We start from the raw sequence: 24,532 nt of genomic DNA on the forward strand, positions 1-24,532 counted from the left end.
AGTTACCCTAATTGCATTTTCCAAGAGGCTGGTAACTTGTGGAGGTGCATGATTAAAGTGTGGTCAGTTTGTGTAGCAAAGAAAGATAAATAATTTGATTGGTGTCAAGAGTCATGGGAACATCACAAAGTGCGCAGGTCAATGCAGGAAAGGGGCGTGGTTCCAGGCAGTTTGTTTATTCCACGTGGTGATGTCACTGTCTGGGTCTCTGTTAAGGTACTGGCAGCAATCTTCTGCCATTTCATTATAGTTCATGCCTTATTAGCACGGGAAATTTCATTCTCAAATATGTGGTCTTCACAGACTGAGGTTGTACCTCTGCATTTTGCTAGTGCTGACTCCTACAAAGTCCCCATATGTGGGCATCTAGACTGCATCATTCCTGATAGCGACAGACTGCGTGTACCCTCTCACAAGCATGTTGTTCAAAACTAAACCACAAACACAATTGTCTGTGTAGAGTCAGTCCTAGTTTCAGCCAAAGAAATGTACAGCAGCTTCAGTACTTCTTATCATACCAAATGATTGAGATTGTCCACTACATGAGCAACTTCATCAATACATTGACACCAGTTGCAGTTGGAAATGTTTCTGATCTTCTTATGGAGTTCATCCTTGTGTTTTTTGCTTTGAAAATAAAAAAAAATGAGCATTTGGAATTTGGCACAGCATCTCCCTTTCCCAAGGAACCCTAGTTCCTATTTGTCAATCAAAAAAAGTTGAAAATATGGAGCACTTCACTGATTTGTGTGTCATCCCTTTGCAAGTTCCATGCTAATCTTGGTACAACATCTTCCTAGTCCCAAGTGACTCTTTGTCTAATTTAAAAAGAACAAAGTATGGAACGCTTCACGTGTCATCCTTTCGCAGGGGCCATGCTAATCTTCTCTGTATCGATCCAATTTTAGTATATGTGCAGCCGTAGCAAGCACATCAACAAGCTTCTCGGCTGCCACTTATAATACTGACCATATCATTGTTCTGCTCACCAAGACCTTGTATGGAGTATTGTGTAAAAATGTGATAAAATATTTAGAGAGCAAATGCTTAGTTACCCTAATTGCAATTTCCATGAGGCTGGTAACTTGTGGAGGTGCATGATTAAAGTGTGGTCAGTTTGTGTAGCAAAGAAAGATGAATAATTTGATTGGTGTCAAGAGTCATGGGAACATCACAAAGTGGGCAGGTCAATGCAGGAAAGGGGCGTGGTTCCAGTCAGTGTGTTTATTCCACGTGGTGATGTCACTGTCTGGGTCTCTGTTAAGGTACTGGCAGCCATCTTCTGCCATTTCATTATAGTTCATGCTTTTTTGGAAGGGGAAATTTCATTCTCAAATATGTGGTCTTCCCAGACTGAGGTGGGACCTCTGCAATTTGCTAGTGCTGACTCCTACAAAAACCCCATATGTGGGCATCTAGACTGCATCATTCCTGATAGTGGCAGACTGCGTTTACCCTCTCACAAGCATGTTGTTCAAAACTAAACCACAAACACAATTGTCTGCGTTGAGTCAGGCCTAGAGTCAGCTAAAGAAATGTACAGCAGCTTCAGTTCTTCTAATCATACCAAATGATTGAGATTGTCCACTACATGAACAACTTCATCAATACATTGACACCAGTTGCAGTTGGAAAAGTTTCTGATCTTCTTATGGTCTTTATCGCTGTGTGTTTGCTTTGAAAATAAAATAAACATTTGGAATTTGCACAGCATCTCCCTTTTCCTAAGGAACCCTAGTTCCTATTTGTCAATCAAAAAAGTTGAAAATATGGAGCACTTCACTGATTTGTGGGTCATCTTTTTGCAAGTTCCATGCTAATCTTGGTACAACATCTTCCTAGTCCCAAGTGACTCTTTGTCTAATTAAAAAAGCACAAACTATGGAACGCTTCACGGATTTGCGTGTCATCCTTTCGCAGGGGCCATGCTAATCTTCTCTGTATCGATCCAATTTTAGTATATGTGCAGCTGTAGCAAGCACATTAACCAACTTCTCAGCTGCCACTTATAATACTGACCATATCATTGTCTTATGGTCAGTTTGTGTAGCAAAGAAAGATTAATTTGATTGGTGTCAAGAGTCATGGGAACATCACAAAGTGGGCAGGTCAATGCAGGAAAGGGGCGTGGTTCCAGTCAGTGTGTTTATTCCACGTGGTGATGTCACTGTCTGGGTCTCTGTTAAGGTACTGGCAGCCATCTTCTGCCATTTCATTATAGTTCATGCTTTTTTGGAAGGGGAAATTTCATTCTCAAATATGTGGTCTTCCCAGACTGAGGTGGGACCTCTGCAATTTGCTAGTGCTGACTCCTACAAAAACCCCATATGTGGGCATCTAGACTGCATCATTCCTGATAGTGGCAGACTGCGTTTACCCTCTCACAAGCATGTTGTTCAAAACTAAACCACAAACACAATTGTCTGCGTTGAGTCAGGCCTAGAGTCAGCTAAAGAAATGTACAGCAGCTTCAGTTCTTCTTATCATACGAAATGATTGAGATTGTCCACTACATGAACAACTTCATCAATACATTGACACCAGTTGCAGTTGGAAAAGTTTCTGATCTTCTTATGGTCTTTATCCCTGTGTGTTTGCTTTGAAAATAAAATAAACATTTGAAATTTGCACAGCATCTCCCTTTTCCTAAGGAACCCTAGTTCCTATTTGTCAATCAAAAAAAGTTGAAAATATGGAGCACTTCACTGATTTGTGTGTCATCTTTTTGCAAGTTCCATGCTAATCTTGGTACAACATCTTCCTAGTCCCAAGTGACTCTTTGTCTAATTAAAAAAGAACAAAATATGGAACGCTTCACGGATTTGCGTGTCATCCTTTCGCAGGGGCCATGCTAATCTTCTCTGTATCGATCCAATTTTAGTATATGTGCAGCTGTAGCAAGCACATTAACCAACTTCTCAGCTGCCACTTATAATACTGACCATATCATTGTTCTGCTCACCAAGACCTTGTATGGAGTATTGTGTAAAAATTTGATAAAATATTTAGAGAGCAAATGCTTAGTTACCCTAATGGCATTTTCCAAGAGGCTGGTAACTTGTGGAGGTGCATGATTAAAGTATTCTTAGTTTGTGTAGCAAAGTAAGAAGAATAATTTGATTGGTGTCAAGAGTCATAGGAACATCATGAAGTGGGCAGGTCAATGCAGGAAAGGGGCGTGGTTCCAGGCAGTGTGTTTATTCCACGTGGTGATGTCACTGTCTGGGTCTCTGTTAAGGTACTGGCAGCAATCTTCTGCCATTTCATTATAGTTCATGCCTTATTAGCACGGGAAATTTCATTCTCAAATATGTGGTCTTCCCAGACTGAGGTGGGACCTCTGCAATTTGCTAGTGCTGACTCCTACAAAGTCCCCATATATTTGGAGAGCAAATGCTTAGTTACCCTAATTGCAATTTCAATGAGGCTGGTAACTTGTGGAGGTGCATGATTAAAGTGTGGTCAGTTTGTGTAGCAAAGAAAGATGAATAATTTGATTGGTGTCAAGAGTCATGGGAACATCACAAAGTGGGCAGGTCAATGCAGGAAAGGGGCGTGGTTCCAGGAGGTGTGTTTATTCCACGTGGTGATGTCACTGTCTGGGTCTCTGTTAAGGTACTGGCAGCCATCTTCTGTCATTTCATTATAGTTCATGCTTTTTTGGAAGGGGAAATTTCATTCTCAAATATGTGGTCTTCCCAGACTGAGGTTGTACCCGCTGCATTTTGCTAGTGCTGACTCCTACAAAGTCCCCATATGTGGGCATCTAGACTGCATCATTCCTGAGAGCGACAGACTGCGTTTAACCTCTCACAAGCATTTTGTTCACAACTAAACCACAAACACAATTGTCTGCGTAGAATCAGTCCTAGAGTCAGCTAAAGAAATGTACAGCAGCTTCAGTTCTTCTTATCTTACCAAATGATTGAGATTGTCTACTACATGAGCAACTTCATTAATACATTGACACCAGTTGCATTTGGAAAAGTTTCTGATCTTCTTATGGTCTTTATCCCTGTGTGTTTGCTTTGAAAAAAAAAAAACATTTAGAATTTGGCACAGCATCTCCCTTTTCCTAAGGAACCCTAGTTCCTATTTGTCAATCAAAAAAAGTTGAAAATATGGAGCACTTCACTGATTTGTGTGTCATCCCTTTACAAGTTCCATGCTAATCTTGGTACAACATCTTCCTAGTCCCAAGTGACTCTTTGTCTAATTAAAAAAGAACAAAATATGGAACGCTTCACGGATTTGCGTGTCATCCTTTCGCAGGGGCCATGCTAATCTTCTCTGTATCGATCCAATTTTAGTATATGTGCAGCCGTAGCAAGCACATCAACCAGCTTCTCAGCTGCCACTTATAATACTGACCATATCATTGTTCTGCTCACCAAGACCTTGTATGGAGTATTGTGTAAAAATGTGATAAAATATTTGGAGAGCAAATGCTTAGTTACCCTAATTGCATTTTTCAAGAGACTGGTAACTTGTGGAGGTGCATGATAAAAGTATTGTTAGTTTGTGTAGCAAAGAAAGAAGAATAATTTGATTGGTGTCAAGAGTCATGGGAACATCACAAAGTGGGCAGGTCAATGCAGGAAAGGGGCGTGGTTCCAGGCAGTGTGTTTATTCCATGTGGTGATGTCACTGTCTGGGTCTCTGTTAAGGTACTGGCAGCCATCTTCTGCCATTTCATTATAGTTCATGCTTTTTTGGAAGGGGAAATTTCATTCTCAAATATGTGGTCTTCCCAGACTGAGGTTGTACCTCTGCAATTTGCTAGTGCTGACTCCTACAAAGTCCCCATATGTGGGCATCTAGACTGCATCATTCCTGAGAGCCACAGACTGCGTTTAACCTCTCACAAGCATTTTAATCACAACTAAACCACAAACACAATTGTCTGCGTAGAGTCAGTCCTAGAGTCAGCTAAAGAAATGTACAGCAGCTTCAGATCTTCTAATCTTACCAAATGATTGAGATTGTCCGCTACATGAGCAACTTCATTAATACATTGACACCGGATGCAGTTGGAAATGTTTCTTCTTATGGAGTTCATTCTTGTGTTTTTGCTTTGAAAAATAAAAAAACTGAACATTTGGAATTTAGCACAGCATCTCCCTTTTCCAAGGGACCCTAGTCCCTTTTGTCAATTAAAAAAAGTTGAAAATATGGAGCACTTCACTGTATTGTGTGTCATCCTTTTGCAAGTTCCATGCTAATCTTGGTACAACATCTTCCTAGTCCCAAGTGACTCTTTGTCTAATTAAAAAAGAACGAAATATGGAACGCTTCACGGATTTGCGTGTCATCCTTTCGCAGGGGCCATGCTAATCTTCTCTGTATCGATCCAATTTTAGTATATGTGCAGCCGTAGCAAGCACATCAACCAGCTTCTCAGCTGCCACTTATAATACTGACCATATCATTGTTCTGCTCACCAAGACCTTGTATGGAGTATTGTGTAAAAATTTGATAAAATATTTAGGAGAGCAAATGCTTAGTTACCATAATTGCATTTTCCAAGAGGCTGGTAGCTTGTGGAGGTGCATGATTAAAGTATTGTCAGTTTGTGTAGCAAAGTAAAGAAGAATAATTTGATTGGTGTCAAGAGTCATAGGAACATCATGAAGTGGGCAGGTCAATGCAGGAAAGGGGCGTGGTTCCAGGCAGTGTGTTTATTCCACGTGGTGATGTCACTGTCTGGGTCTCTGTTAAGGTACTGACAGCAATCTTCTGCCATTTCATTATAGTTCATGCTTTTTTGGAAGGGGAAATTTCATTCTCAACTATGTGGTCTTCCCAGACTGTGGTTGTACCTCTGCATTTTGCTAGTGCTGACTCCTACAAAGTCCCCATATGTGGGCATCTAGACTGCATCATTCCTGATAGCGGCATGACTTAGTTTACCCTCTACAAGCATGTTGTTCAAAACTAAACCTCAAACAGAATTGTCTGTGTAGAGTCAGGCCTAGAGTCAGCTAAAGAAATGTACAGCAGCTTCAGTTCTTCTTATCATACCAAATGATTGAGATTGTCCACTACATGAGCAACTTCATTAATACATTGACACCAGATGCAGTTGGACATGTTTCTGATCTTCTTATGGAGTTCATCCTTGTGTGTTTGCTTTGAAAATAAAAAAAACTAAACATTTGGAATTTGGCACAGCATCTCCCTTTTCCTAAGGAACCCTAGTTCCTATTTGTCAATCAAAAAAAGTTGAAAATATGGAGCACTTCACTGATTTGTGTGTCATCCCTTTACAAGTTCCATGCTAATCTTGGTACAACATCTTCCTAGTCCCAAGTGACTCTTTGTCTAATTAAAAAAGAACGAAATATGGAACGCTTCACGGATTTGCGTGTCATCCTTTCGCAGGGGCCATGCTAATCTTCTCTGTATCGATCCAATTTTAGTATATGTGCAGCCGTAGCAAGCACATCAACCAGCTTCTCAGCTGCCACTTATAATACTGACCATATCATTGTTCTGCTCACCAAGACCTTGTATGGAGTATTGTGTAAAAATTTGATAAAATATTTAGAGAGCAAATGCTTAGTTACCCTAATTGCATTTTCCAAGAGGCTGGTAACTTGTGGAGGTGCATGATTAAAGTATTGTTAGTTTGTGTAGCAAAGTAAGAAGAATAATTTGATTGGTGTCAAGAGTCATAGGAACATCACAAAGTGGGCAGGTCAATGCAGGAAAGGGGCGTGGTTCCAGGCAGTGTGTTTATTCCACGTGGTGATGTCACTGTCTGGGTCTCTGTTAAGGTACTGGCAGCAATCTTCTGCCATTTCATTATAGTTCATGCTTTTTTGGAAGGGGAAATTTCATTCTCAATTATGTGGTCTTCACAGACTGAGGTTGTACCTCTGCATTTTGCTAGTGCTGACTCCTACAAAGTCCCCATATGTGGGCATCTAGACTGCATCATTCCTGATAGCGGCAGACTGCGTTTACCCTCTCACAAGCATTTTGTTCACAACTAAACCACAAACACAATTGTCTGTGTAGAGTCAGGCCTAGAGTCAGCTAAAGAAATGTACAGCAGCTTCAGATCTTCTTATCATACCAAATGATTGAGATTGTCCACTACATGAGCAACTTCATTAATACATTGACACCAGATGCAGTTGGAAATGTTTCTGATCTTCTTATGGAGTTCATTCTTGTGTGTTTGCTTTGAAAAAAAACAAAAACTGAACATTTGGAATTTGGCACAGCATCTCCCTTTTCCTAAGGAACCCTAGTTCCTATTTGTCAATCAAAAGAAGTTGAAAATATGGAGCACTTCACTGATTTGTGTGTCATCCCTTTACAAGTTCCATGCTAATCTTGGTACAACATCTTCCTAGTCCCAAGTGACTCTTTGTCTAATTAAAAAGAACAAAATATGGAACGCTTCACGGATTTGCGTGTCATCCTTTCGCAGGGGCCATGCTAATCTTCTCTGTATCGATCCAATTTTAGTATATGTGCAGCCGTAGCAAGCACATCAACAAGCTTCTCGGCTGCCACTTATAATACTGACCAATCATTGTTCTGCTCACCAAGACCTTGTATGGAGTATTGTGTAAAAATTTGATAAAATATTTGGAGAGCAAATGCTTAGTTACCCTAATTGCATTTCCAAGAGGCTGGTAACTTGTGGAGGTGCATGATTAAAGTATTGTTAGTTTGTGTAGCAAAGTAAGAAGAATAATTTGATTGGTGTCAAGAGTCATAGGAACATCACAAAGTGGGCAGGTCAATGCAGGAAAGGGGCGTGGTTCCAGGCAGTGTGTTTATTCCACGTGGTGATGTCACTGTCTGGGTCTCTGTTAAGGTACTGGCAGCCATCTTCTGCCATTTCATTATAGTTCATGCTTTTTTGGAAGGGGAAATTTCATTCTCAAATATGTGGTCTTCCCAGACTGAGGTTGTACCTCTGCATTTTGCTAGTGCTGACTCCTACAAAGTCCCCATATGTGGGCATCTAGACTGCATCATTCCTGATAGCGGCAGACTGCGTTTACCCTCTCACAAGCATGTTGTTCAAAACTAAACCACAAACACAATTGTCTGTGTAGAGTCAGGCCTAGAGTCAGCTAAAGAAATGTACAGCAGCTTCAGTTCTTCTTATCTTACCAAATGATTGAGATTGTCCACTACATGAGCAACTTCATTAATATATTGACACCAGATGCAGTTGGAAATGTTTCTGATCTTCTTATGGAGTTCATCCTTTGTTTTTTGCTTTGAAAAAAAAAAAAACTAAACATTTGGAATTTGGCACAGCATCTCCCTTTTCCTAAGGAACCCTAGTTCCTATTTGTCAATCAAAAAAAGTTGAAAATATGGAGCACTTCACTGATTTGTGGGTCATCCTTTTGCAAGTTCCATGCTAATCTTGGTACAACATCTTCCTAGTCCCAAGTGACTCTTTGTCTAATTAAAAAAGAACAAAATATGGAACGCTTCACGGATTTGCGTGTCATCCTTTCGCAGGGGCCATGCTAATCTTCTCTGTATCGATCCAATTTTAGTATATGTGCAGCCGTAGCAAGCACATAACCAGCTTCTCAGCTGCCACTTATAATACTGACCATATCATTGTTCTGCTCACCAAGACCTTGTATGGAGTATTGTGTAAAAATGTGATAAAATATTTGGAGAGCAAATGCTTAGTTACCCTAATTGCATTTTCCAAGAGGCTGGTAACTTGTGGAGGTGCATGATTAAAGTGTGGTCAGTTTGTGTAGCAAAGAAAGAATGAATAATTTGATTGGTGTCAAGAGTCATGGGAACATCACAAAGTGGGCAGGTCAATGCAGGAAAGGGGCGTGGTTCCAGGCAGTGTGTTTATTCCACGTGGTGATGTCACTGTCTGGGTCTCTGTTAAGGTACTGGCAGCAATCTTCTGCCATTTCATTATAGTTCATGCTTTTTTGGAAGGGGAAATTTCATTCTCAATTATGTGGTCTTCCCAGACTGAGGTTGTACCTCTGCATTTTGCTAGTGCTGACTCCTACAAAGTCCCCATATGTGGGCATCTAGACTGCATCATTCCTGATAGCGGCAGACTGCGTTTACCCTCTCACAAGCATGTTGTTCAAAACTAAACCACAAACACAATTGTCTGCGTAGAGTCAGTCCTAGAGTCAGCTAAAGAAATGTACAGCAGCTTCAGATCTTCTATCATACCAAATGATTGAGATTGTCCACTACATGAGCAACTTCATTAATACATTGACACCAGATGCAGTTGGAAATGTTTCTGATCTTCTTATGGAGTTCATTCTTGTGTGTTTGCTTTGAAAAAAAAAAAAAAAACTGAACAATTGGAATTTGGTACAGCATCTCCCTTTTCCCAGGGAACCCTAGTTCCTATTTGTCAATCAAAAAAAGTTGAAAATATGGAGCACTTCACTGATTTGTGTGTCATCCTTTACAAGTTCCATGCTAATCTTGGTACAACATCTTCCTAGTCCCAAGTGACTCTTTGTCTAATTAAAAAAGAACAAATATGGAACGCTTCACGGATTTGCGTGTCATCCTTTCGCAGGGGCCATGCTAATCTTCTCTGTATCGATCCAATTTTAGTATATGTGCAGCCGTAGCAAGCACATCAACAAGCTTCTCAGGCTGCCACTTATAATACTGACCATATCATTGTTCTGCTCACCAAGACCTTGTATGGAGTATTGTGTAAAAATGTGATAAAATATTTGGAGAGCAAATGCTTAGTTACCCTAATTGCATTTTCCAAGAGGCTGGTAACTTGTGGAGGTGCATGATTAAAGTAGTCTTAGTTTGTGTAGCAAAGTAAGATGAATAATTTGATTGGTGTCAAGAGTCATGGGAACATCACAAAGTGGGCAGGTCAATGCAGGAAAGGGGCGTGGTTCCAGGCAGTGTGTTTATTCCACGTGGTGATGTCACTGTCTGGGTCTCTGTTAAGGTACTGGCAGCAATCTTCTGCCATTTCATTATAGTTCATGCTTTTTTGGAAGGGGAAATTTCATTCTCAAATATGTGGTCTTCCCAGACTGAGGTTGTACCTCTGCATTTTGCTAGTGCTGACTCCTACAAAGTCCCCATATGTGGGCATCTAGACTGCATCATTCCTGATAGCGGCAGACTGCGTTTACCCTCTCACAAGCATTTTGTTCACAACTAAACCACAAACACAATTGTCTGCGTAGAGTCAGTCCTAGAGTCAGCTAAAGAAATGTACAGCAGCTTCAGATCTTCTAATCTTACCAAATGATTGAGATTGTCCACTACATGAGCAACTTCATTAATACATTGACACCAGATGCAGTTGGAAATGTTTCTGATCTTCTTATGGAGTTCATTCTTGTGTTTTTGCTTTGAAAAAAAAAAAAACTAAACATTTGGAATTTGGCACAGCATCTCCCTTTTCCTAAGGAACCCTAGTTCCTATTTGTCAATCAAAAAAAGTTGAAAATATGGAGCACTTCACTGATTTGTGTGTCATCTTTTTGCAAGTTCCATGCTAATCTTGGTACAACATCTTCCTAGTCCCAAGTGACTCTTTGTCTAATTAAAAATGAACAAAATATGGAACGCTTCACGGATTTGCGTGTCATCCTTTCGCAGGGGCCATGCTAATCTTCTCTGTATCGATCCAATTTTAGTATATGTGCAGCCGTAGCAAGCACATCAACAAGCTTCTCGGCTGCCACTTATAATACTGACCAAATCATTGTTCTGCTCACCAAGACCTTGTATGGAGTATTGTGTAAAAATTTGATAAAATATTTGGAGAGCAAATGATTAGTTACCCTAATTGCATTTTCCAAGAGGCTGTTAACTTGTAGAGGTGCATGATTAAAGTGTGGTCAGTTTGTGTAGCAAAGAAAGATGAATAATTTGATTGGTGTCAAGAGTCATGGGAACATCACAAAGTGGGCAGGTCAATGCAGGAAAGGGGCGTGGTTCCAGGCAGTGTGTTTATTCCACGTGGTGATGTCACTGTCTGGGTCTCTGTTAAGCTACTGGCAGCAATCTTCTGCCATTTCATTATAGTTCATGCTTTTTTCGAAGGGGAAATTTCATTCTCAATTATGTGGTCTTCACAGACTGAGGTTGTACCTCTGCATTTTGCTAGTGCTGACTCCTACAAAGTCCCAATATGTGGGCATCTAGACTGCATCATTCCTGATAGCGGCAGACTGCGTTTACCCTCTCACAAGCATGTTGTTCAAAACTAAACCACAAACACAATTGTCTGTGTAGAGTCAGGCCTAGAGTCAGCTAAAGAAATGTACAGCAGCTTCAGATCTTCTTATCATACCAAATGATTGAGATTGTCCACTACATGAGCAACTTCATTAATACATTGACACCAGATGCAGTTGGAAATGTTTCTGATCTTCTTATGGAGTTCATTCTTGTGTGTTTGCTTTGAAAAAAACAAAAAACTGAACATTTGGAATTTGGCACAGCATCTCCCTTTTCCTAAGGAACCCTAGTTCCTATTTGTCAATCAAAAGAAGTTGAAAATATGGAGCACTTCACTGATTTGTGTGTCATCCCTTTACAAGTTCCATGCTAATCTTGGTACAACATCTTCCCAGTCCCAAGTGACTCTTTGTCTAATTAAAAAAGAACAAAATATAGAACGCTTCACGGATTTGCGTGTCATCCTTTCGCAGGGGCCGTGCTAATCTTCTCTGTATCGATCCAATTTTAGTATATTTGCAGCCGTAGCAAGCACATCAACCAGCTTCTCAGCTGCCACTTATAATACTGACCATATCATTGTTCTGCTCACCAAGACCTTGTATGGAGTATTGTGTAAAAATTTGATAAAATATTTGGAGAGCAAATGCTTAGTTACCCTAATTGCATTTTCCAAGAGGCTGGTAACTTGTGGAGCTGCATGATTAAAGTATTGTTAGTTTGTGTAGCAAAGTAAGAAGAATAATTTGATTGGTGTCAAGAGTCATGGGAACATCACAAAGTGGGCAGGTCAATGCAGGAAAGGGGCGTGGTTCCAGGCAGTGTGTTTATTCCACGTGGTGATGTCACTGTCTGGGTCTCTGTTAAGCTACTGGCAGCAATCTTCTGCCATTTCATTATTGTTCATGCTTTTTTCGAAGGGGAAATTTCATTCTCAATTATGTGGTCTTCACAGACTGAGGTTGTACCTCTGCATTTTGCTAGTGCTGACTCCTACAAAGTCCCAATATGTGGGCATCTAGACTGCATCATTCCTGATAGCGGCAGACTGCGTTTACCCTCTCACAAGCATGTTGTTCAAAACTAAACCACAAACACAATTGTCTGTGTAGAGTCAGGCCTAGAGTCAGCTAAAGAAATGTACAGCAGCTTCAGATCTTCTTATCATACCAAATGATTGAGATTGTCCACTACATGAGCAACTTCATTAATACATTGACACCAGATGCAGTTGGAAATGTTTCTGATCTTCTTATGGAGTTCATTCTTGTGTGTTTGCTTTGAAAAAAACAAAAAACTGAACATTTGGAATTTGGCACAGCATCTCCCTTTTCCTAAAGAAACCCTAGTTCCTATTTGTCAATCAAAAAAAGTCGAAAATATGGAGCACTTCACTGATTTGTGGGTCATCCTTTTGCAAGTTCCATGCTAATCTTGGTACAACATCTTCCTAGTCCCAAGTGACTCTTTGTCTAATTAAAAAAGAACGAAAAATGGAACGCTTCACGGATTTGCGTGTCATCCTTTCGCAGGGGCCATGCTAATCTTCTCTGTATCGATCCAATTTTAGTATATGTGCAGCCGTAGCAAGCACATCAACAAGCTTCTCGGCTGCCACTTATAATACTGACCAAATCATTGTTCTGCTCACCAAGACCTTGTAAGGAGTATTGTGTAAAAATTTGATAAAATATTTAGAGAGCAAATGCTTAGTTACCCTAATTGCATTTTCCAAGAGGCTGGTAACTTGTGGAGGTGCATGATTAAAGTGTGGTCAGTTTGTGTAGCAAAGAAAGATGAATAATTTGATTGGTGTCAAGAGTCATGGGAACATCACAAAGTGGGCAGGTCAATGCAGGAAAGGGGCGTGGTTCCAGGCAGTGTGTTTATTCCACGTGGTGATGTCACTGTCTGGGTCTCTGTTAAGGTACTGGCAGCCATCTTCTGCCATTTCATTATAGTTCATGCTTTTTTGGAAGGGGAAATTTCATTCTCAAATATGTGGTCTTCCCAGACTGTGGTTGTACCTCTGCATTTTGCTAGTGCTGACTCCTACAAAGTCCCCATATGTGGGCATCTAGACTGCATCATTCCTGATAGCGACAGACTGCGTTTACACTCTCACAAGCATTTTGTTCACAACTAAACCACAAACACAATTGTCTGCGTAGAGTCAGTCCTAGAGTCAGCTAAAGAAATGTACAGCAGCTTCAGATCTTCTAATCTTACCAAATGATTGAGATTGTCCACTACATGAGCAACTTCATTAATACATTGACACCAGATGCAGTTGAAAATGTTTCAGATCTTCTTATGGAGTTCATTCTTGTGTTTTTGCTTTGAAAAAAAAAAAAAACTAAACATTTGGAATTTGGCACAGCATCTCCCTTTTCCTAAGGAACCCTAGTTCCTATTTGTCAATCAAAAAAAGTTGAAAATATGGAGCACTTCACTGATTTGTGTGTCATCCTTTTGCAAGTTCCATGCTAATCTTGGTACAACATCTTCCTAGTCCCAAGTGACTCTTTGTCTAATTAAAAAAAGAACAAAATATGGAACGCTTCACGGATTTGCGTGTCATCCTTTCGCAGGGGCCATGCTAATCTTCTCTGTATCGATCCAATTTTAGTATATGTGCAGCCGTAGCAAGCACATCAACAAGCTTCTCAGCTGCCACTTATAATACTGACCATAATCATTGTTCTGCTCACCAAGACCTTGTATGGAGTATTGTGTAAAAATTTGATAAAATATTTGGAGAGCAAATGATTAGTTACCCTAATTGCATTTTCCAAGAGGCTGTTAACTTGTAGAGGTGCATGATTAAAGTGTGGTCAGTTTGTGTAGCAAAGAAAGATGAATAATTTGATTGGTGTCAAGAGTCATGGGAACATCACAAAGTGGGCAGGTCAATGCAGGAAAGGGGCGTGGTTCCAGGCAGTGTGTTTATTCCACGTGGTGATGTCACTGTCTGGGTCTCTGTTAAGCTACTGGCAGCAATCTTCTGCCATTTCATTATTAGTTCATGCTTTTTTCGAAGGGGAAATTTCATTCTCAATTATGTGGTCTTCACAGACTGAGGTTGTACCTCTGCATTTTGCTAGTGCTGACTCCTACAAAGTCCCAATATGTGGGCATCTAGACTGCATCATTCCTGATAGCGGCAGACTGCGTTTACCCTCTCACAAGCATGTTGTTCAAAACTAAACCACAAACACAATTGTCTGTGTAGAGTCAGGCCTAGAGTCAGCTAAAGAAATGTACAGCAGCTTCAGATCTTCTTATCATACCAAATGATTGAGATTGTCCACTACATGAGCAACTTCATTAATACATTGACACCAGATGCAGTTGGAAATGTTTCTGATCTTCTTATGGAGTTCATTCTTGTGTGTTTGCTTTGAAAAAAACAAAAAACTGAACATTTGGAATTTGGCACAGCATCTCCCTTTTCCTAAGGAACCCTAGTTCCTATTTGTCAATCAAAAGAAGTTGAAAATATGGAGCACTTCACTGATTTGTGTGTCATCCCTTTACAAGTTCCATGCTAATCTTTGTACAACATCTTCCTAGTCCCAAGTGACTCTTTGTCTAATTAAAAAAGAACAAAATATGGAACGCTTCACGGATTTGCGTGTCATCCTTTCGCAGGGGCCATGCTAATCTTCTCTGTATCGATCCAATTTTAGTATATGTGCAGCCGTAGCAAGCACATCAACCAGCTTCTCAGCTGCCACTTATAATACTGACCATATCATTGTTCTGCTCACCAAGACCTTGTATGGAGTATTGTGTAAAAATTTGATAAAATATTTGGAGAGCAAATGCTTAGTTACCCTAATTGCATTTTCCAAGAGGCTGGTAACTTGTGGAGGCTGCATGATTAAAGTATTGTTCAGTTTGTGTAGCAAAGTAAGAAGAATAATTTGATTGGTGTCAAGAGTCATGGGAACATCACAAAGTGGGCAGGTCAATGCAGGAAAGGGGCGTGGTTCCAGGCAGTGTGTTTATTCCACGTGGTGATGTCACTGTCTGGGTCTCTGTTAAGGTACTGGCAGCAATCTTCTGCCATTTCATTATAGTTCATGCTTTTTTGGAAGGGGAAATTTCATTCTCAATTATGTGGTCTTCACAGACTGAGGTTGTACCTCTGCATTTTGCTAGTGCTGACTCCTACAAAGTCCCCATATGTGGGCATCTAGACTGCATCATTCCTGATAGCGGCAGACTGCGTTTACCCTCTCACAAGCATGTTGTTCAAAACTAAACCACAAACACAATTGTCTGTGTAGAGTCAGGCCTAGAGTCAGCTAAAGAAATGTACAGCAGCTTCAGATCTTCTTATCATACCAAATGATTGAGATTGTCCACTACATGAGCAACTTCATTAATACATTGACACCAGATGCAGTTGGAAATGTTTCTGATCTTCTTATGGAGTTCATTCTTGTGTGTTTGCTTTGAAAAAAACAAAAAACTGAACATTTGGAATTTGGCACAGCATCTCCCTTTTCCTAAGGAACCCTAGTTCCTATTTGTCAATCAAAAGAAGTTGAAAATATGGAGCACTTCACTGATTTGTGTGTCATCCCTTTACAAGTTCCATGCTAATCTTGGTACAACATCTTCCCAGTCCCAAGTGACTCTTTGTCTAATTAAAAAAGAACAAAATATAGAACGCTTCACGGATTTGCGTGTCATCCTTTCGCAGGGGCCATTGCTAATCTTCTCTGTATCGATCCAATTTTAGTATATTTGCAGCCGTAGCAAGCACATCAACCAGCTTCTCAGCTGCCACTTATAATACTGACCATATCATTGTTCTGCTCACCAAGACCTTGTATGGAGTATTGTGTAAAAATTTGATAAAATATTTGGAGAGCAAATGCTTAGTTACCCTAATTGCATTTTCCAAGAGGCTGGTAACTTGTGGAGCTGCATGATTAAAGTATTGTTAGTTTGTGTAGCAAAGTAAGAAGAATAATTTGATTGGTGTCAAGAGTCATGGGAACATCACAAAGTGGGCAGGTCAATGCAGGAAAGGGGCGTGGTTCCAGGCAGTGTGTTTATTCCACGTGGTGATGTCACTGTCTGGGTCTCTGTTAAGCTACTGGCAGCAATCTTCTGCCATTTCATTATTGTTCATGCTTTTTTCGAAGGGGAAATTTCATTCTCAATTATGTGGTCTTCACAGACTGAGGTTGTACCTCTGCATTTTGCTAGTGCTGACTCCTACAAAGTCCCAATATGTGGGCATCTAGACTGCATCATTCCTGATAGCGGCAGACTGCGTTTACCCTCTCACAAGCATGTTGTTCAAAACTAAACCACAAACACAATTGTCTGTGTAGAGTCAGGCCTAGAGTCAGCTAAAGAAATGTACAGCAGCTTCAGATCTTCTTATCATACCAAATGATTGAGATTGTCCACTACATGAGCAACTTCATTAATACATTGACACCAGATGCAGTTGGAAATGTTTCTGATCTTCTTATGGAGTTCATTCTTGTGTGTTTGCTTTGAAAAAAACAAAAAACTGAACATTTGGAATTTGGCACAGCATCTCCCTTTTCCTAAGGAACCCTAGTTCCTATTTGTCAATCAAAAGAAGTTGAAAATATGGAGCACTTCACTGATTTGTGTGTCATCCCTTTACAAGTTCCATGCTAATCTTGGTACAACATCTTCCTAGTCCCAAGTGACTCTTTGTCTAATTAAAAAAGAACAAAATATAGAACGCTTCACGGATTTGCGTGTCATCCTTTCGCAGGGGCCGTGCTAATCTTCTCTGTATCGATCCAATTTTAGTATATTTGCAGCCGTAGCAAGCACATCAACCAGCTTCTCAGCTGCCACTTATAATACTGACCATATCATTGTTCTGCTCACCAAGACCTTGTATGGAGTATTGTGTAAAAATTTGATAAAATATTTGGAGAGCAAATGCTTAGTTACCCTAATTGCATTTTCCAAGAGGCTGGTAACTTGTGGAGCTGCATGATTAAAGTATTGTTAGTTTGTGTAGCAAAGTAAGAAGAATAATTTGATTGGTGTCAAGAGTCATAGGAACATCACAAAGTGGGCAGGTCAATGCAGGAAAGGGGCGTGGTTTCCAGGCAGTGTGTTTATTCCACGTGGTGATGTCACTGTCTGGGTCTCTGTTAAGGTACTGGCAGCCATCTTCTGCCATTTCATTATAGTTCATGCTTTTTTGGAAGGGGAAATTTCATTCTCAATTATGTGGTCTTCACAGACTGAGGTTGTACCTCTGCATTTTGCTAGTGCTGACTCCTACAAAGTCCCCATATGTGGGCATCTAGACTGCATCATTCCTGATAGCGGCAGACTGCGTTTACCCTCTCACAAGCATGTTGTTCAAAACTAAACCACAAACACAATTGTCTGCCTAGAGTCAGGCCTAGAGTCAGCTAAAGAAATCTACAGCAGCTTCAGTTCTTCTTATCATACCAAATGATTGAGATTGTCCACTACATGAGCAACTTCATTAATAAATTGACACCAGATGCAGTTGGAAATGTTTCTGATCTTCTTATGGAGTTCATCCTTGTGTTTTTGCTTTGAAAAAAAAAAAAAACGAAACATTTGGAATTTGGCACAGCATCTCCCTTTTCCTAAAGAAACCCTAGTTCCTATTTGTCAATCAAAAAAAGTTGAAAATATGGAGCACTTCACTGATTTGTGTGTCATCCCTTTACAAGTTCCATGCTAATCTTGGTACAACATCTTCCTAGTCCCAAGTGACTCTTTGTCTAATTAAAAAAGAACAAAATATGGAACGCTTCACGGATTTGCGTGTCATCCTTTCGCAGGGGCCATGCTAATCTTCTCTGTATCGATCCAATTTTAGTATATGTGCAGCCGTAGCAAGCACATCAACAAGCTTCTCGGCTGCCACTTATAATACTGACCATATCATTGTTCTGCTCACCAAGACCTTGTATGGAGTATTGTGTAAAAATGTGATAAAATATTTGGAGAGCAAATGCTTAGTTACCCTAATTGCATTTTCCAAGAGGCTGGTAACTTGTGGAGGTGCATGATTAAAGTGTGGTCAGTTTGTGTAGCAAAGTAAGAAGAATAATTTGATTGGTGTCAAGAGTCATGGGAACATCACAAAGTGGGCAGGTCAATGCAGGAAAGGGGCGTGGTTCCAGGCAGTGTGTTTATTCCACGTGGTGATGTCACTGTCTGGGTCTCTGTTAAGGTACTGGCAGCCATCTTCTGCCATTTCATTATAGTTCATGCTTTTTTGGAAGGGGAAATTTCATTCTCAAATATGTGGTCTTCCCAGACTGTGGTTGTACCTCTGCATTTTGCTAGTGCTGACTCCTACAAAGTCCCCATATGTGGGCATCTAGACTGCATCATTCCTGATAGCGGCAGACTGCGTTTACCCTCTCACAAGCATGTTGTTCAAAACTAAACCACAAACACAATTGTCTGTGTAGAGTCAGTCCTAGAGTCAGCTAAAGAAATGTACAGCAGCTTCAGTACTTCTTATCATACCAAATGATTGAGATTGTCCACTACATGAGCAACTTCATTAATATATTGACACCAGATGCAGTTGGACATGTTTCTGATCTTCTTATGGAGTTCATCCTTGTGTTTTTGCTTTGAAAAAAAAAAAAAACTAAACATTTGGAATTTGGCACAGCATCTCCCTTTTCCTAAGGAACCCTAGTTCCTATTTGTCAATCAAAAAAAGTTGAAAATATGGAGCACTTCACTGATTTGTGGGTCATCCTTTTGCAAGTTCCATGCTAATCTTGGTACAACATCTTCCTAGTCCCAAGTGACTCTTTGTCTAATTAAAAAAGAACGAAATATGGAACGCTTCACGGATTTGCGTGTCATCCTTTCGCAGGGGCCATGCTAATCTTCTCTGTATCGATCCAATTTTAGTATATGTGCAGCCGTAGCAAGCACATCAACCAGCTTCTCAGCTGCCACTTATAATACTGACCATATCATTGTTCTGCTCACCAAGACCTTGTATGGAGTATTGTGTAAAAATGTGATAAAATATTTGGAGAGCAAATGCTTAGTTACCCTAATTGCATTTTCCAAGAGGCTGGTAACTTGTGGAGGTGCATGATTAAAGTATGGTCAGTTTGTGTAGCAAAGAAAGAAGAATAATTTGATTGGTGTCAAGAGTCATAGGAACATCACAAAGTGGGCAGGTCAATGCAGGAAAGGGGCGTGGTTCCAGGCAGTGTGTTTATTCCACGTGGTGATGTCACTGTCTGGGTCTCTGTTAAGGTACTGGCAGCAATCTTCTGCCATTTCATTATAGTTCATGCTTTTTTGGAAGGGGAAATTTCATTCTCAATTATGTGGTCTTCCCAGACTGAGGTTGTACCTCTGCATTTTGCTAGTGCTGACTCCTACAAAGTCCCCATATGTGGGCATCTAGACTGCATCATTCCTGATAGCGGCAGACTGCGTTTACCCTCTCACAAGCATGTTGTTCAAAACTAAACCACAAACACAATTGTCTGTGTAGAGTCAGGCCTAGAGTCAGCTAAAGAAATGTACAGCAGCTTCAGTTCTTCTTATCTTACCAAATGATTGAGATTGTCCACTACATGAGCAACTTCATTAATACATTGACACCAGATGCAGTTGGACATGTTTCTGATCTTCTTATGGAGTTCATCCTTGTGTTTTTGCTTTGAAAAAAAAAAAAACTAAACATTTGGAATTTGGCACAGCATCTCCCTTTTCCTAAGGAACCCTAGTTCCTATTTGTCAATCAAAAGAAGTTGAAAATATGGAGCACTTCACTGATTTGTGTGTCATCCCTTTACAAGTTCCATGCTAATCTTGGTACAACATCTTCCTAGTCCCAAGTGACTCTTTGTCTAATTAAAAAAGAACAAAATATGGAACGCTTCACAGATTTGCGTGTCATCCTTTCGCAGGGGCCATGCTAATCTTCTCTGTATCGATCCAATTTTAGTATATGTGCAGCCGTAGCAAGCACATCAACCAGCTTCTCAGCTGCCACTTATAATACTGACCATATCATTGTTCTGCTCACCAAGACCTTGTATGGAGTATTGTGTAAAAATGTGATAAAATATTTGGAGAGCAAATGCTTAGTTACCCTAATTGCATTTCCAAGAGGCTGGTAACTTGTGGAGGTGCATGATTAAAGTGTGGTCAGTTTGTGTAGCAAAGTAAGAAGAATAATTTGATTGGTGTCAAGAGTCATAGGAACATCATGAAGTGGGCAGGTCAATGCAGGAAAGGGGCGTGGTTCCAGGCAGTGTGTTTATTCCACGTGGTGATGTCACTGTCTGGGTCTCTGTTAAGGTACTGGCAGCAATCTTCTGCCATTTCATTATAGTTCATGCCTTTTTCAGAAGGGGAAATTTCATTCTCAAATATGTGGTCTTCCCAGACTGAGGTGGGACCTCTGCAATTTGCTAGTGCTGACTCCTACAAAGTCCCCATATATTTGGAGAGCAAATGCTTAGTTACCCTAATTGCAATTTCAATGAGGCTGGTAACTTGTGGAGGTGCATGATTAAAGTGTGGTCAGTTTGTGTAGCAAAGAAAGATGAATAATTTGATTGGTGTCAAGAGTCATGGGAACATCACAAAGTGGGCAGGTCAATGCAGGAAAGGGGCGTGGTTCCAGGCAGTGTGTTTATTCCACGTGGTGATGTCACTGTCTGGGTCTCTATTAAGGTACTGGCAGCCATCTTCTGTCATTTCATTATAGTTCATGCTTTTTTGGAAGGGGAAATTTCATTCTCAAATATAAGGTCTTCCCAGACTGAGGTTGTACCGCTGCAATTTGCTAGTGCTGACTCCTACAAAGTCCCCATATGTGGGCATCTAGACTGCATCATTCCTGATAGCGACAGACTGCGTTTACCCTCTCACAAGCATGTTGTTCACAACTAAACCACAAACACAATTGTCTGTGTAGAGTCAGGCCTAGAGTCAGCTAAAGAAATGTACAGCAGCTTCAGTACTTCTTATCATACCAAATGATTGAGATTGTCCACTACATGAGCAACTTCATTAATATATTGACACCAGATGCAGTTGGAAATGTTTCTGATCTTCTTATGGAGTTCATTCTTGTGTGTTTGCTTTGAAAAAAACAAAAAACTGAACATTTGGAATTTGGCACAGCATCTCCCTTTTCCTAAGGAACCCTAGTTCCTATTTGTCAATCAAAAGAAGTTGAAAATATGGAGCACTTCACTGATTTGTGTGTCATCCCTTTACAAGTTCCATGCTAATCTTGGTACAACATCTTCCTAATCCCAAGTGACTCTTTGTCTAATTAAAAAAGAACGAAATATGGAACGCTTCACGGATTTGCGTGTCATCCTTTCGCAGGGGCCATGCTAATCTTCTCTGTATCGATCCAATTTTAGTATATGTGCAGCCGTAGCAAGCACATTAACCAGCTTCTCAGCTGCCACTTATAATACTGACCATATCATTGTTCTGCTCACCAAGACCTTGTATGGAGTATTGTGTAAAAATGTGATAAAATATTTGGAGAGCAAATGCTTAGTTACCCTAATTGCATTTTCCAAGAGGCTGGTAACTTGTGGAGGTGCATGATTAAAGTGTGGTCAGTTTGTGTAGCAAAGAAAGATAAATAATTTGATTGGTGTCAAGAGTCATGGGAACATCACAAAGTGCGCAGGTCAATGCAGGAAAGGGGCGTGGTTCCAGGCAGTTTGTTTATTCCACGTGGTGATGTCACTGTCTGGGTCTCTATTAAGGTACTGGCAGCAATCTTCTGCCATTTCATTATAGTTCATGCCTTATTAGCACGGGAAATTTCATTCTCAAATATGTGGTCTTCACAGACTGAGGTTGTACCTCTGCATTTTGCTAGTGCTGACTCCTACAAAGTCCCCATATGTGGGCATCTAGACTGCATCATTCCTGATAGCGACAGACTGCGTGTACCCTCTCACAAGCATGTTGTTCAAAACTAAACCACAAACACAATTGTCTGTGTAGAGTCAGTCCTAGTTTTAGCCAAAGAAATGTACAGCAGCTTCAGTACTTCTTATCATACCAAATGATTGAGATTGTCCACTACATGAGCAACTTCATCAATACATTGACACCAGTTGCAGTTGGAAATGTTTCTGATCTTCTTATGGAGTTCATCCTTGTGTTTTTGCTTTGAAAATAAAAAAAAAATGAGCATTTGGAATTTGGCACAGCATCTCCCTTTCCCAAGGAACCCTAGTTCCTATTTGTCAATCAAAAAAAGTTGAAAATATGGAGCACTTCACTGATTTGTGTGTCATCCCTTTGCAAGTTCCATGCTAATCTTGGTACAACATCTTCCTAGTCCCAAGTGACTCTTTGTCTAATTAAAAAGAACAAAGTATGGAACGCTTCACGTGTCATCCTTTCGCAGGGGCCATGCTAATCTTCTCTGTATCGATCCAATTTTAGTATATGTGCAGCCGTAGCAAGCACATCAACAAGCTTCTCGGCTGCCACTTATAATACTGACCATATCATTGTTCTGCTCACCAAGACCTTGTATGGAGTATTGTGTAAAAATGTGATCAAATATTTGGAGAGCAAATGCTTAGTTACCCTAATTGCAATTTCCATGAGGCTGGTAACTTGTGGAGGTGCATGATTAAAGTGTGGTCAGTTTGTGTAGCAAAGAAAGATTAATTTGATTGGTGTCAAGAGTCATGGGAACATCACAAAGTGGGCAGGTCAATGCAGGAAAGGGGCGTGGTTCCAGTCAGTGTGTTTATTCCACGTGGTGATGTCACTGTCTGGGTCTCTGTTAAGGTACTGGCAGCCATCTTCTGCCATTTCATTATAGTTCATGCTTTTTTGGAAGGGGAAATTTCATTCTCAAATATGTGGTCTTCCCAGACTGAGGTGGGACCTCTGCAATTTGCTAGTGCTGACTCCTACAAAAACCCCATATGTGGGCATCTAGACTGCATCATTCCTGATAGTGGCAGACTGCGTGTACCCTCTCACAAGCATGTTGTTCAAAACTAAACCACAAACACAATTGTCTGCGTTGAGTCAGGCCTAGAGTCAGCTAAAGAAATGTACAGCAGCTTCAGTTCTTCTAATCTTACCAAATGATTGAGATTGTCCACTACATGAACAACTTCATCAATACATTGACACCAGTTGCAGTTGGAAAAGTTTCTGATCGTCTTATGGTCTTTATCGCTGTGTGTTTGCTTTGAAAATAAAATAAACATTTGGAATTTGGCACAGCATCTCCCTTTTCCTAAGGAACCCTAGTTCCTATTTGTCAATCAAAAAAAGTTGAAAATATGGAGCACTTCACTGATTTGTGGGTCATCTTTTTGCAAGTTCCATGCTAATCTTGGTACAACATCTTCCTAGTCCCAAGTGACTCTTTGTCTAATTAAAAAAGCACAAACTATGGAACGCTTCACGGATTTGCGTGTCATCCTTTCGCAGGGGCCATGCTAATCTTCTCTGTATCGATCCAATTTTAGTATATGTGCAGCTGTAGCAAGCACATTAACCAACTTCTCAGCTGCCACTTATAATACTGACCATATCATTGTCTTATGGTCAGTTTGTGTAGCAAAGAAAGATTAATTTGATTGGTGTCAAGAGTCATGGGAACATCACAAAGTGGGCAGGTCAATGCAGGAAAGGGGCGTGGTTCCAGTCAGTGTGTTTATTCCACGTGGTGATGTCACTGTCTGGGTCTCTGTTAAGGTACTGGCAGCCATCTTCTGCCATTTCATTATAGTTCATGCTTTTTTGGAAGGGGAAATTTCATTCTCAAATATGTGGTCTTCCCAGACTGAGGTGGGACCTCTGCAATTTGCTAGTGCTGACTCCTACAAAAACCCCATATGTGGGCATCTAGACTGCATCATTCCTGATAGTGGCAGACTGCGTGTACCCTCTCACAAGCATGTTGTTCAAAACTAAACCACAAACACAATTGTCTGCGTTGAGTCAGGCCTAGAGTCAGCTAAAGAAATGTACAGCAGCTTCAGTTCTTCTAATCTTACCAAATGATTGAGATTGTCCACTACATGAACAACTTCATCAATACATTGACACCAGTTGCAGTTGGAAAAGTTTCTGATCGTCTTATGGTCTTTATCGCTGTGTGTTTGCTTTGAAAATAAAATAAACATTTGGAATTTGGCACAGCATCTCCCTTTTCCTAAGGAACCCTAGTTCCTATTTGTCAATCAAAAAAAGTTGAAAATATGGAGCACTTCACTGATTTGTGTGTCATCTTTTTGCAAGTTCCATGCTAATCTTGGTACAACATCTTCCTAGTCCCAAGTGACTCTTT

The 24,532-nt window shown here is 40.4% G+C and overlaps 29 non-coding genes across 29 annotated transcripts; 7 read left to right on the forward strand and 22 right to left on the reverse strand.

Annotated features, from left to right (window-relative positions):
- Positions 1–824: 824 nt before the first annotated feature.
- LOC114772775 (U6 spliceosomal RNA) lies at positions 825–932 on the reverse strand. The gene has a single exon (XR_003744152.1). It is a non-coding gene; the product is annotated as a U6 spliceosomal RNA (small nuclear RNA).
- A 943-nt stretch (positions 933–1,875) lies between these two features.
- Positions 1,876–1,982, reverse strand: LOC114772752 (U6 spliceosomal RNA). The gene has a single exon (XR_003744130.1). It is a non-coding gene; the product is annotated as a U6 spliceosomal RNA (small nuclear RNA).
- An 816-nt stretch (positions 1,983–2,798) lies between these two features.
- Positions 2,799–2,905, reverse strand: LOC114772707 (U6 spliceosomal RNA). The gene has a single exon (XR_003744087.1). It is a non-coding gene; the product is annotated as a U6 spliceosomal RNA (small nuclear RNA).
- Positions 2,906–4,227: 1,322 nt separating this feature from the next.
- On the reverse strand, positions 4,228–4,334 carry LOC114772654 (U6 spliceosomal RNA). Its single transcript, XR_003744036.1, has one exon. It is a non-coding gene; the product is annotated as a U6 spliceosomal RNA (small nuclear RNA).
- A 943-nt stretch (positions 4,335–5,277) lies between these two features.
- LOC114772728 (U6 spliceosomal RNA) lies at positions 5,278–5,384 on the reverse strand. Its single transcript, XR_003744107.1, has one exon. It is a non-coding gene; the product is annotated as a U6 spliceosomal RNA (small nuclear RNA).
- A 372-nt stretch (positions 5,385–5,756) lies between these two features.
- LOC114772623 (U1 spliceosomal RNA) lies at positions 5,757–5,917 on the forward strand. Its single transcript, XR_003744007.1, has one exon. It is a non-coding gene; the product is annotated as a U1 spliceosomal RNA (small nuclear RNA).
- Positions 5,918–6,336: 419 nt separating this feature from the next.
- Positions 6,337–6,443, reverse strand: LOC114772729 (U6 spliceosomal RNA). Its single transcript, XR_003744108.1, has one exon. It is a non-coding gene; the product is annotated as a U6 spliceosomal RNA (small nuclear RNA).
- A 950-nt stretch (positions 6,444–7,393) lies between these two features.
- On the reverse strand, positions 7,394–7,500 carry LOC114772655 (U6 spliceosomal RNA). Its single transcript, XR_003744037.1, has one exon. It is a non-coding gene; the product is annotated as a U6 spliceosomal RNA (small nuclear RNA).
- Positions 7,501–7,868: 368 nt separating this feature from the next.
- LOC114772798 (U1 spliceosomal RNA) lies at positions 7,869–8,028 on the forward strand. The gene has a single exon (XR_003744175.1). It is a non-coding gene; the product is annotated as a U1 spliceosomal RNA (small nuclear RNA).
- Positions 8,029–8,448: 420 nt separating this feature from the next.
- LOC114772682 (U6 spliceosomal RNA) lies at positions 8,449–8,555 on the reverse strand. The gene has a single exon (XR_003744063.1). It is a non-coding gene; the product is annotated as a U6 spliceosomal RNA (small nuclear RNA).
- Positions 8,556–8,925: 370 nt separating this feature from the next.
- On the forward strand, positions 8,926–9,085 carry LOC114772809 (U1 spliceosomal RNA). Its single transcript, XR_003744187.1, has one exon. It is a non-coding gene; the product is annotated as a U1 spliceosomal RNA (small nuclear RNA).
- A 420-nt stretch (positions 9,086–9,505) lies between these two features.
- Positions 9,506–9,612, reverse strand: LOC114772650 (U6 spliceosomal RNA). Its single transcript, XR_003744032.1, has one exon. It is a non-coding gene; the product is annotated as a U6 spliceosomal RNA (small nuclear RNA).
- A 371-nt stretch (positions 9,613–9,983) lies between these two features.
- Positions 9,984–10,143, forward strand: LOC114772799 (U1 spliceosomal RNA). Its single transcript, XR_003744176.1, has one exon. It is a non-coding gene; the product is annotated as a U1 spliceosomal RNA (small nuclear RNA).
- Positions 10,144–10,563: 420 nt separating this feature from the next.
- Positions 10,564–10,670, reverse strand: LOC114772683 (U6 spliceosomal RNA). The gene has a single exon (XR_003744064.1). It is a non-coding gene; the product is annotated as a U6 spliceosomal RNA (small nuclear RNA).
- A 951-nt stretch (positions 10,671–11,621) lies between these two features.
- On the reverse strand, positions 11,622–11,724 carry LOC114772756 (U6 spliceosomal RNA). The gene has a single exon (XR_003744134.1). It is a non-coding gene; the product is annotated as a U6 spliceosomal RNA (small nuclear RNA).
- Positions 11,725–12,680: 956 nt separating this feature from the next.
- On the reverse strand, positions 12,681–12,787 carry LOC114772746 (U6 spliceosomal RNA). The gene has a single exon (XR_003744124.1). It is a non-coding gene; the product is annotated as a U6 spliceosomal RNA (small nuclear RNA).
- Positions 12,788–13,157: 370 nt separating this feature from the next.
- LOC114772791 (U1 spliceosomal RNA) lies at positions 13,158–13,317 on the forward strand. The gene has a single exon (XR_003744168.1). It is a non-coding gene; the product is annotated as a U1 spliceosomal RNA (small nuclear RNA).
- A 422-nt stretch (positions 13,318–13,739) lies between these two features.
- On the reverse strand, positions 13,740–13,846 carry LOC114772656 (U6 spliceosomal RNA). The gene has a single exon (XR_003744038.1). It is a non-coding gene; the product is annotated as a U6 spliceosomal RNA (small nuclear RNA).
- Positions 13,847–14,799: 953 nt separating this feature from the next.
- Positions 14,800–14,906, reverse strand: LOC114772657 (U6 spliceosomal RNA). Its single transcript, XR_003744039.1, has one exon. It is a non-coding gene; the product is annotated as a U6 spliceosomal RNA (small nuclear RNA).
- Positions 14,907–15,859: 953 nt separating this feature from the next.
- LOC114772771 (U6 spliceosomal RNA) lies at positions 15,860–15,963 on the reverse strand. The gene has a single exon (XR_003744148.1). It is a non-coding gene; the product is annotated as a U6 spliceosomal RNA (small nuclear RNA).
- A 955-nt stretch (positions 15,964–16,918) lies between these two features.
- Positions 16,919–17,021, reverse strand: LOC114772757 (U6 spliceosomal RNA). The gene has a single exon (XR_003744135.1). It is a non-coding gene; the product is annotated as a U6 spliceosomal RNA (small nuclear RNA).
- A 957-nt stretch (positions 17,022–17,978) lies between these two features.
- LOC114772684 (U6 spliceosomal RNA) lies at positions 17,979–18,085 on the reverse strand. The gene has a single exon (XR_003744065.1). It is a non-coding gene; the product is annotated as a U6 spliceosomal RNA (small nuclear RNA).
- Positions 18,086–18,455: 370 nt separating this feature from the next.
- Positions 18,456–18,615, forward strand: LOC114772816 (U1 spliceosomal RNA). The gene has a single exon (XR_003744194.1). It is a non-coding gene; the product is annotated as a U1 spliceosomal RNA (small nuclear RNA).
- Positions 18,616–19,036: 421 nt separating this feature from the next.
- Positions 19,037–19,143, reverse strand: LOC114772730 (U6 spliceosomal RNA). The gene has a single exon (XR_003744109.1). It is a non-coding gene; the product is annotated as a U6 spliceosomal RNA (small nuclear RNA).
- A 370-nt stretch (positions 19,144–19,513) lies between these two features.
- On the forward strand, positions 19,514–19,673 carry LOC114772810 (U1 spliceosomal RNA). Its single transcript, XR_003744188.1, has one exon. It is a non-coding gene; the product is annotated as a U1 spliceosomal RNA (small nuclear RNA).
- Positions 19,674–20,093: 420 nt separating this feature from the next.
- Positions 20,094–20,200, reverse strand: LOC114772706 (U6 spliceosomal RNA). Its single transcript, XR_003744086.1, has one exon. It is a non-coding gene; the product is annotated as a U6 spliceosomal RNA (small nuclear RNA).
- Positions 20,201–21,528: 1,328 nt separating this feature from the next.
- Positions 21,529–21,635, reverse strand: LOC114772742 (U6 spliceosomal RNA). Its single transcript, XR_003744120.1, has one exon. It is a non-coding gene; the product is annotated as a U6 spliceosomal RNA (small nuclear RNA).
- Positions 21,636–22,575: 940 nt separating this feature from the next.
- Positions 22,576–22,683, reverse strand: LOC114772776 (U6 spliceosomal RNA). Its single transcript, XR_003744154.1, has one exon. It is a non-coding gene; the product is annotated as a U6 spliceosomal RNA (small nuclear RNA).
- Positions 22,684–23,625: 942 nt separating this feature from the next.
- LOC114772753 (U6 spliceosomal RNA) lies at positions 23,626–23,732 on the reverse strand. Its single transcript, XR_003744131.1, has one exon. It is a non-coding gene; the product is annotated as a U6 spliceosomal RNA (small nuclear RNA).
- Positions 23,733–24,532: the final 800 nt, after the last annotated feature.

The sequence above is a fragment of the Denticeps clupeoides genome, unplaced genomic scaffold, assembly GCF_900700375.1.
Source record: "Denticeps clupeoides unplaced genomic scaffold, fDenClu1.1, whole genome shotgun sequence".
Lineage (NCBI taxonomy): Eukaryota > Metazoa > Chordata > Actinopteri > Clupeiformes > Denticipitidae > Denticeps > Denticeps clupeoides.